This window comes from Montipora foliosa, chromosome 14 (genome assembly GCF_036669935.1).
Source record: "Montipora foliosa isolate CH-2021 chromosome 14, ASM3666993v2, whole genome shotgun sequence".
Classification (NCBI taxonomy): Eukaryota; Metazoa; Cnidaria; class Anthozoa; order Scleractinia; family Acroporidae; genus Montipora; species Montipora foliosa.
In genome coordinates, this window is record NC_090882.1 from 24,682,370 (window position 1) to 24,692,369 (window position 10,000).

A 10,000-nucleotide genomic window follows, 5' to 3' on the forward strand; every position below is an offset into this window, starting at 1 on the left:
TGAGGAGATCTAGAATATATTTAGGCCATTTTGAGACTATTACCCTTGAAAACACTCTAGTATTTCTACGTTTTCAGTGAACAAGTCGTTGATTGGGTTACACAAACAATAAGGCGTCCTTGCCGTTTTGTTCTTAAGTGTACGTAGCTGACGAAATATTTTTTAAGCCAGCGATCGCCGGTGGTCACTGGCAAAGATTGACATGGGAAAAAAAAATCATTCCAAGTAGAATGTAGAGGTAAGTCAGCCATTATAGCAGGAGCTTGTCATCGATAGAACACAATGTTTGCATTAATTTAACAGGGAATATAATGCGAGATGAAATATTTTGTTCGGAGCAAGATTGTGCAATCCTGCACAATTACTCGCATAATTGACTTTTTGTCCCACACAATTGTCCTTCAAAATAGCGCACAATTTTAATTTTTCCCCCCACCCTGTTGAAAGGTCAGCTAGGAATTTATTAATAGTGTGACAGTGATGAAAAACGGAAGTAAAATCTAATGTAAGAGTACAGTTACCTCATTCCAGTGTAGATGGTGTTTCTTAACAATACTGTACAGTTTCTTGATTGCCTATTAAATAGTTAAGAGTACAGTGTATGTTGACTGGAGAACTACTATATGCTTGATTATTCTTCTGTCAATAATATTGTTGCATATTGTAAAAAATAAAATATGTAGTGTGCAGTGTTTTCATTTTGAATTTATATGTATTTAATATTTGAAGAAAATGGATTGAAAGTACATGTAAATGATGTGTTTACCTTTTTACATTCCCCTGACAAAATTTTATTCTGTATGGGGTCATCTGCTGCATTCTACAGTATAAGAATAATAATAAATAATAATAATATATTTATATAGCGCTAGAATCCTTAAAGTTCAAAAGCACATAACAAGGGCAATCCAATATATATGACTAAAATAAAAATGGCAAAAATTATAAAAATGCTTTTTTAACCCTTTCACTCCCATGGGGTTCCCCATTGACGGGTAAAATTGTTTGGCGTTAGACAGAGTGAAATCTATAAGTGTCATTCTTGGGAGTGAAAGGGTTAATGGGGACATAGGTTTTGAGTGAATCTAGCTGTTGCTAACCGTTTCACTCCTGTGGGGTTCCCCATTGACGAGTAAACTCGTCTGGCGTTAGGTGGGGTTTCCCATTGACGAGTAAAATCGTCTGGCGTTAGACAGGGTAAAATCTATAAGTGTCACTCTTGGGAATGAAAGGGTTAAAAAGGAAAGTTTTAAGTTTGTTTTTAAAAACGGAAACTGAGCAACTGTTCTTAATGTCAAACAGCAGAGTATTAATTTTTTCAGAGTGTGGGGGCTGCCACAGAGAAAGATTACATCAAGCTGTTAATTGAAAGTGATAATTATTGTTTGTTTGAATGAACTTGTAGTCTCATATTAACTACACTCTACAGTATAATGGGTTATTCCAGAAAAAATTCATAGGCCCCCGATGGATGTGGTCGTTTTTTAATCCCCCTCTCACTTGGATTTCCAGAAGCCCAAGACCCCCCCTTTTGTCTAGATCTTCAAGACAAAAGACTCCCCTCCTACCTGGATTTCCAGGAAAAAATATTAGGCTTAAATTTAATTTATTTTTAATAGAAAATACGCACAATCACGTATAGAAGATGTTCTATTTTAATTTCTTAAGCTTTGGCTAAATTATATCAAAAATTCTGTTGTGTGGAATTAAGAAAAAAAGGAGGAAAAATGCCAAAACGTGAACGAGTGTATGCATTCTTAACTCATAAAAATCAGTTGCCCTGGCTTGTAAATATGGTTCAAAAGTAAATACAATTAGTAGAGAATGTGACAAAAGATTTCAACAGTCATTCTTTTTGGAATTTCATTTACGTCAGGTGAGAAATATGTGAACAAAATATTTCTACTATTTTCAGGGTCTGCATGAGAGGGCTAAAGTGTCACCAAAGTAAATGTTCAAATCGCGTGAACTATTGGTTGAAATGACCTCTGCAGACGACTTTTTTGAGTTCAATCGCCCCTCCTGCCTGGATATTCAGGGTCTTTCACCCCCCCTCTCACGAGAATTTCCAATATCTTATCTGTTGGGGGGGGGGGGGGATTTTTTCTGGAACAACCCAATTGAACTTTATTTCTACGTGGGAACTTGTAATTATTGGGATTAAATAATGAAAACATACTAAAATAAAAAGTTTTTTATATTTACCGTCTGCCACAAGGGCTCCATGGAGTGAAAGATATTTGTGATGTTTTTTTATGTGGTTTCTTGCCCACATGTAATCATCTAAAAGATACAGTACAAGTATTGAGATAATTAATGTGAGGTGTTACAGTGTAGTTGTGGTAAGTTATTACAGGTTATGGCATCTCAGGGCTTAAAATTAACTTTTTAGCTTAGGTGCCAGCTGGCGACTAATGGGGAAAATTTGGTCGCCAGATCATAAATTTTGGTCGCCCACTTTGCATGCTCGGTAAGTCATAATTATTAAGTAGCACAAAAAGAAGCAGCATAGTTAACTTTTCAGGTGTTTGCTTTCTAACAGAAGGGACAAGTTCTTCAACCTATTTTACATTAAGGGTACAGGTTGCTTTTTGAAGGTTCCATGTAAATTTCAAACTCATTGTGCGATGTCTAGCTTCATTATCAATACATTATCAATATCAAGCTAGTTTCGAGGAGGTATATCCTTTGGTAATATGGCTAAATCTACGTTTTCAGGATTCACAACTGACAATAGATTTAAATTTTCAATTAACCTTCTTGCCGAATCTTCGTCTTCTGGGTGCAAAATTCACAGTAACTAGCAAGAAGTATACCGGTACTGTGTTTAAGTGCGTGCACAATCCCATGAAGCTGCTGAAGCAATATGCTGCCTAGCAAATGTGGTGATTGAAGTATCTAAGTACATTTTTGCTATTAATTAACAATGTGAGAAACCAATTTTCTTGTAGTATTTATACATTATTTTAATTGGAAAAGAAAGGCGAGTCGTGTTCTAGCTACCAGGCCCCAGTTGGTCAAAAGGTGGATAACGCTATCCACCGGATAAATCACAATCCATTGGATAGTGCAATTGATTTCGCTATGACCTATCCACTGGATAGTAATTTATCCATCGGATAGCGCTATCCACCTTTTGAACAACTCGGGCCAGTTCGGAATGATTTCATTATATAAAGATTCAAATACAACAGTTGTCTGCTGTTTATCTTGGGTTATCAGACAATACGTGATTCGCCAGTTGGCGACTGGTGTTGAAAATCTAGTCGCCAGCTCTCAATTTTTGGTCGCATTGGCGATCAGTGAGTTGCAATTTCAAGCCCTGCATTGAGTTGGCATATTGATAATATGGTACGTATTAAGAACATTGAAGTTTTGGAAAATTGACAGAAGCTTAAAAATTTCATTTGAACTAAGGTGATTTTATATACAGCTGTACTTCATTTTCACATCTAGTCCTGTTAATATTATTATAAGTATTTAAGTTGCTTTTATGTGGTTGAATTGAGTTCAGTTAATTTTTGTAAATAGGGTAGGTGCAGAATAATTTATTTTGTGTCTTTCACTGTTCTGACTGTATGTCTGAAGTGTAGTCAATAATTATTATGACAGTGTAGATCTAGTGCTTAAATTTGTTATTTTGATAGCTGTGTCTTCTTGCAAGGTGTACTCATGGAAAATGTTTGATATGTGCTACTTCATGGTTGTTGAATTATTTAAGTGGCAAACTAGTTAGTATTTTGGATAATGGCGTATTAATGTTAAGTTACCTCGTAACATCTTGTGTGAGCTGATGTGATCTAAAAGACAAATTTAAAGTATAGTTAATTTACTTATTGTCTTGAGTTCACAGTATGGGAAGTCGGAAGGAAAGTGTAATTTTAAAATTTATGACATCATAGAGTGTATACTTACAAGGTTTTGACCTGTGTGTTGTAGTACATTTTTGCCTGTGATACTTCCCTAAAATAAAGTTAATGTTGATATTTAGTAAATTTGTGAGGTTTCATGCTATAAATTTTGAGGGTCATGGTTTATATAGTTGCAGGGAATCTTTTTAGAGTGAAAGGTGAAGATCTTTATTCTCTAGTGCTTGGTAAAGTTGAGCTGATGTTGTACAACAGTACTCAAAAGTAAGTTGACAGTTTCGATTTGATCCTCAAAACTCGATTCTGACTTCTTAAAGTTCATTGACTTGAAATTTGAGTCTAGAGTATAAAGTATCGAGTCTCTAGGTTTGAGAAAATAGGTGATTTCCAATATGAAGACTCGGAAAGATTTTCAAAGAATATTAGTTTCTTGTAGAGAGAATAAATGCCTGTTGCACTTTATGTACAATTTGGTATTTTGTGTTTACCATTAGTACATGACATTTAAACCCAAAGATTAGACAGTACAATATTTTTATGAAGATTTTAAGTCTGTTTAGTTTTTCATTTGTATTGACAAAATACTGTTTTAAAGGGACGGTGGTTCGAAAGACAAAATTTAAAATTAAAATGGGTGGAAAGTGCATTACACACTGCTGTGCTCTGTATGGCCCAATCGAGTGTATGTTTTCAGTCATGTAATGTCACATAATTTTCATTCAGTTTCATTGAGTTTGCATAAATAAAGGTAGAAACTTTGTAGTCAGCAAAATGAAACATTGAACATCGAACACATTGTAGCTATGAAGCGTTTTGTAAGCTTTTTTAGTTGAGTATTGTAGTTTGGAGAGCCAATCTCTATGTGATTTTTTAATGACCTCCCCCGGGGTCAAGGTCACAATGGGTATTATCTGGAATTGTGCGGTACGTGGTTCTAGGAAATGTCCATATTTTTGCCACAGAAGGGATTGGAAATTCCTGGGGCAGAGAGGGGTCTTAAAGGGCACAAACGTTAAGAAAATGTATGAAGCATAATTAGAATTATTTGAGGAGTGGGGCACGTGTATTTGGAAATATCTTTTTAGTGGAGGAGGTGATATTATAAAGAACTATATACAATATTAATGAAGGGGTAGTTTCTAAAGAAAATGTGGTGCTGCGTCGGTGGGGAAGTAGTATACAAAAATTTGGTTTTATCAACGGAGTTGATAATGTAAATTGGCCACTGTACAGAGATTCTAAAAGCTGACGTTTCGAGCGTTAGCCCTTCGTCAGAGCGAATCGAGGGATTATGGGTTACGTGTAGTTTTTATAGTAGAGTAGGAGCTACGCTATTGGTGGTAACATGGCAACGTGAAAAAGAGGAATATATTAGTTAAATGAAAAGCGTTCGTTAATACCGTGAGGATTAAGGGTGCCGATTTGAAAGATGAATTTTTGTTCCAGATTCTTGCGGCTTTCCGTAGTACCTAGATGTAGGGAAAGGCCGCAGATAGCCATGTGTTTTTTGGAGTGGTTAGGCAGATTAAAATGGCGAGCGACTGGCTTAGATGCATCCTTGTCATTCTTTTCAACATCGCGAAGGTGTTCGCGGAATCGGTCACCTAGTCGTCTACCTGTCTCACCAATGTATAGTTTATTGCATAACGTACAAGTTATGCAATAAATGACATTTGCGGAGGTACATGTGAAACGATCGGTGATCTTAACAGATCGCTTAGGTCCCGATATCTTGCTAGTGTTAACAATGAAAAGACAAGTTTTGCATCGTGAGCGCGCGCATTTGAAAGTGCCGGGTTGCTCGTTAGTTTTGAGCGCGCTTCTAACTAAAAAGTTGCCTACGTTTTTGTCGCGTTTGAATGAAATAAGTGGAGGTTGCGAAAAGATTCTACCAGTCTCGGGATCATTTAGGAGTAATTTAAAATTACTAAGAATGATGCTTTTGACGGCGTGATTATGAGGATGGAAAGTGAGGGTGAATGGAATTCTGTCATTCTTATCTTTTTGTGACGTTTGTAGTGATGACTGTCGATCAAATTGTTGGGCGCGATGATGGCCCGCTTTGACCACAGAGACAGGATAGCCACGTTTTTCGAAGAACTGGCACATCTCCTCTGATTTGCTGGAAAAATCGGAGTCATCACTACATAGACGTCGAAGTCTAAGAAATTGAGAATAAGGAATGGAGTTCTTGACATGCATGTGATGGATGTGACGATGAATACAACAAATAACTGTGTGAATCGGTAGGTTTGTAGTGCACACTAGTACATAGCGCGTTGCCTCTAATAGAAACTTTGATATCTAGGAAAGCCAATGAAGTTTCCGAAATTTCCCAGGTATATTTAAGAGCCGGATGAAAAGAGTTGACGGAGGTTATAAATTCATCGAGTTCTTCTCTGCTGGATGAAATAGCGCCGATGCAGTCGTCGATGTAGCGGCCGTAGAGTTCAGGTTTGGGGCCGTTGTACTCATTAAAAAATTGGTGTTCAACATATCCTACAAAAAGATTGGCATAGCTAGGTCCCATTCTTGTGCCCATCGCTACACCATTAATTTGTTTGTAATAGTTGCCGGCGAATGAAAAACAGTTAAGCGTTAAAACTAGTTCGGCAAGGCGGAGGAGCGTTTCCGAGCTAGGTTCTTTGACAGTGCGTTGATCGAAAAAGTGTTTAAGTGCTTGAAGACCTTCGCTATTAGGAATGACTGTGTATAGAGATGTAATGTCCATGGTGAAAATAAGTTTGTCTTGGCCGGAGAAATTGAAATCGCGGAAAATTTGTAGTGCGTGTGTACTGCCTTTAATGTATGATGGCAAAGATTTGACGATAGGCGTCATATAATCCTGTCTAAGTAGCTAGAAATGAGTTCGGTGGGGCAACTACAGGCAGAAACGATAGGGCGACCTGGGTTGTTGGGTTTGTGAATTTTAGGCAAGAAGTAAATGCACGACGTTCTAGGGGTGTTGATGATGAGATTAGTGGCAGTGTCCGGTAATTCTTGATTAACTATAAGATTTTGAATGGTGTCTTTGACAAGTTTTTGATTTTTGGAAGTGAGATCTTTAGGGATTTTGGCATAAAACGAGGTATCCGAAAGTTGCCGCAAAGCTTCTTTTTGGTAAAGGTCGGACCGCCAAACAACTACCGCGCCGCCTTTGTCGGCCGATTTGACAACTATTGCGTTTACTAAGATTTTTAAGCGCCGCCCACTCTTCCGAGGAAAGGTTGGAAAATTTAGTGTTGCGATTGAATTTAAGTTGGTGAATGTCGTGACGGCATTTTTTGGCGAAAAAATCTAAAGAGGCAAATTGTCCCTCTGGGGGAGTCCATTTGGATTTGCGAACTTGAAGTGTTTCAAAAATATCTTTAGTAGAAGTGTCCGAATCGTCCTCTTTGTCGTGAAAAAAGGCTTTTAACTGAACGCGGCGAAGGAATTTTTCAACATCTTGCTTAATAGAAAATTCGTTGGTGCGTTTGGTAATAGGGACAAAATTTAGGCCCTTACTGAGAACAGATTTCTCTGAGTCAGTAAGCGGAAGATTTTCTGGAATTGTAATTACGGTATTATGGCTATGCAATGTAGTGTCGTCAGTAATTTGCGGACCTATTACTTGTTGAAGTTTTAGAGTCTTGGTTTGGTGTAAATGGTCAAACAATCCAGAATTAAGTTGTCGGATTTTAGCGCGAATCGATTGTACTAAAATTGCTGGACAGATTTTGGAAAGTTCGGAGCGGCAATGAAGAATTTGTTTGTCAAGTGCGATTCGTTTTTGGCACATAGCTCTAATTGTGATTCTCATAATATTACGTGAAAAAGAATTTTGCGCACATCGAATTTGGTGAAGATACTGATTTGAGTGAGAGAATGTAGACGCATGAAAGTTCGAGCGAAAACCTTTAGGAATGACTTTAGAATTGAGGCAACGGCCGATGAAGTTGATGTGACTACAAAAACTTCATCGGCCGTTGATCGACAGTCATCACTACAAACGTCACAAAAAGATAAGAATGACAGAATTCCATTCATCCTCACTTTCCATCCTCATAATCACGCCGTCAAAAGCATCATTCTTAGTAATTTTAAATTACTCCAAAATGATCCCGAGACTGGTAGAATCTTTTCGCAACCTCCACTTATTTCATTCAAACGCGACAAAAACGTAGGCAACTTTTTAGTTAGAAGCGCGCTCAAAACTAACGAGCAACCCGGCACTTTCAAATGCGCGCGCTCACGATGCAAAACTTGTCTTTTCATTGTTAACACTAGCAAGATATCGGGACCTAAGCGATCTGTTAAGATCACCGATCGTTTCACATGTACCTCCGCAAATGTCATTTATTGCATAACTTGTACGTTATTCAATAAATTATACATTGGTGAGACAGGTAGACGACTAGGTGACCGATTCCGCGAACACCTTCGCGATGTTGAAAAGAATGACAAGGATGCATCTAAGCCAGTCGCTCGCCACTTTAATCTGGCTAACCACTCCAAAAAACACATGGCTATCTGCGGCCTTTCCCTACATCTAGGTACTACGGAAAGCCGCAAGAATCTGGAACAAAAATTCATCTTTCAAATCGGCACCCTTAATCCTCACGGTATTAACGAACGCTTTTCATTTAACTAATATATTCCTATTTTTCACGTTGCCATGTTACCACCAATAGCGTAGCTCCTACTCTACTATAAAAACTACACGTAACCCATAATCCCTCGATTCGCTCTGACGAAGGGCTAACGCTCGAAACGTCAGCTTTTAGAATCTCTGTACGGTGGCCAATTTACATTATCAACTCCGTTGATGAAACCAAATTTTTGTATATACAATATTACTTACATGTAAAAGCAAATTAATTTACAGAATGTAAAACTGAAAAAAACCTGTATGATTTGATTTCCATAGATTTATTAAAAACAATACAATAATGTAGATATACTTACGCTGATCTGGTGTTGTACTCCTCTGGCTGTCTCAATCTAAAACAAGTGCAGTAATTTATGCTGCTGTTACTTGTGCTTTGTAGGTTGTGCCATTTTAAGTTTTAAATATAGTTTAACAAAAAGCTCAAAATGTTTGACAAAAATTAGTAAATATATTTGTTGAAGTTTTTGTCGCATTTTCTGACATTAGAAATGAGATATGCTGGTATTTTTATTTACATTAGGGACTGATGGCTTGTTGTGGCTCTGAGTTCTAGGTTAAGTATGACATTACATTAATTTTCTGAAGGTGGTAATGAGTATTTTTGTGACTTGTGATTAGCTCTTTTTATAACTTGTGGAGTGTGAAATGGGTATTTTTTTGCTCATGAATTGATTTCCATAGTAGTTATGAACTCTGATTATTGAAAATGTATTGTTTCATTTTCTATGAAGTGTGAAGTGCCAATATTATATTTTTACCTAACCTCCCTACTCCATTTATGTCACTATAGGATTAATGTTAATTTATTAATGTCAATTTTAGTATTCTGATGTCTACTACATGTAATTACTTACAGTTCTCGTTGAAAATATCAGGATTGACTTAGTCTGTAATAAACAAAATTACTTCTTTTTTAATGAGTGATTGCTTTGACTTTTTTTAGCTCGAAGAATTTTGTAGTCAAGATTAATTGTTGTCAGATAAGTCAGATTCAATGATGTTGGATGTAAACCATTTACACAAGAAAGCTGCAGGGTTATGAATGGTGTCTCAAAATTTTGCAGTTCTTGTAAAATTTGGCTTTGTTGGTAATGCTTGCAAAATTTTGGTGGATGGTTGTTTGCTTGTGTTTGCATATTTTGACAAGTGCTCGACAGCTTTATTTAGGACAGTGTTTGTTGCTCCTAAGGTCAATTTTCGTCAGTGTTCGTGCTCTATGAAGTTGATTTATTCACAATTATAGAAATTGTGTGAATTGGCAATAGCAAGTTACTATGAGTGTAAGATGAGTATAAAATTTTCTACATTTAGATGTATTAGTGTTAGCAGTTTTGTAAGTCATATGTTCAAAAGGAATACTTACAGAGGTCCATGATGCTTGGCTGTAGTTCTTCACCTGCAACATTGAGAAAGTCCTTGAAAAGAGACTGGTCATTTGTTGAAAGGGTGGGGTGGTTAATATAACTAGCAGGGGTGGGGC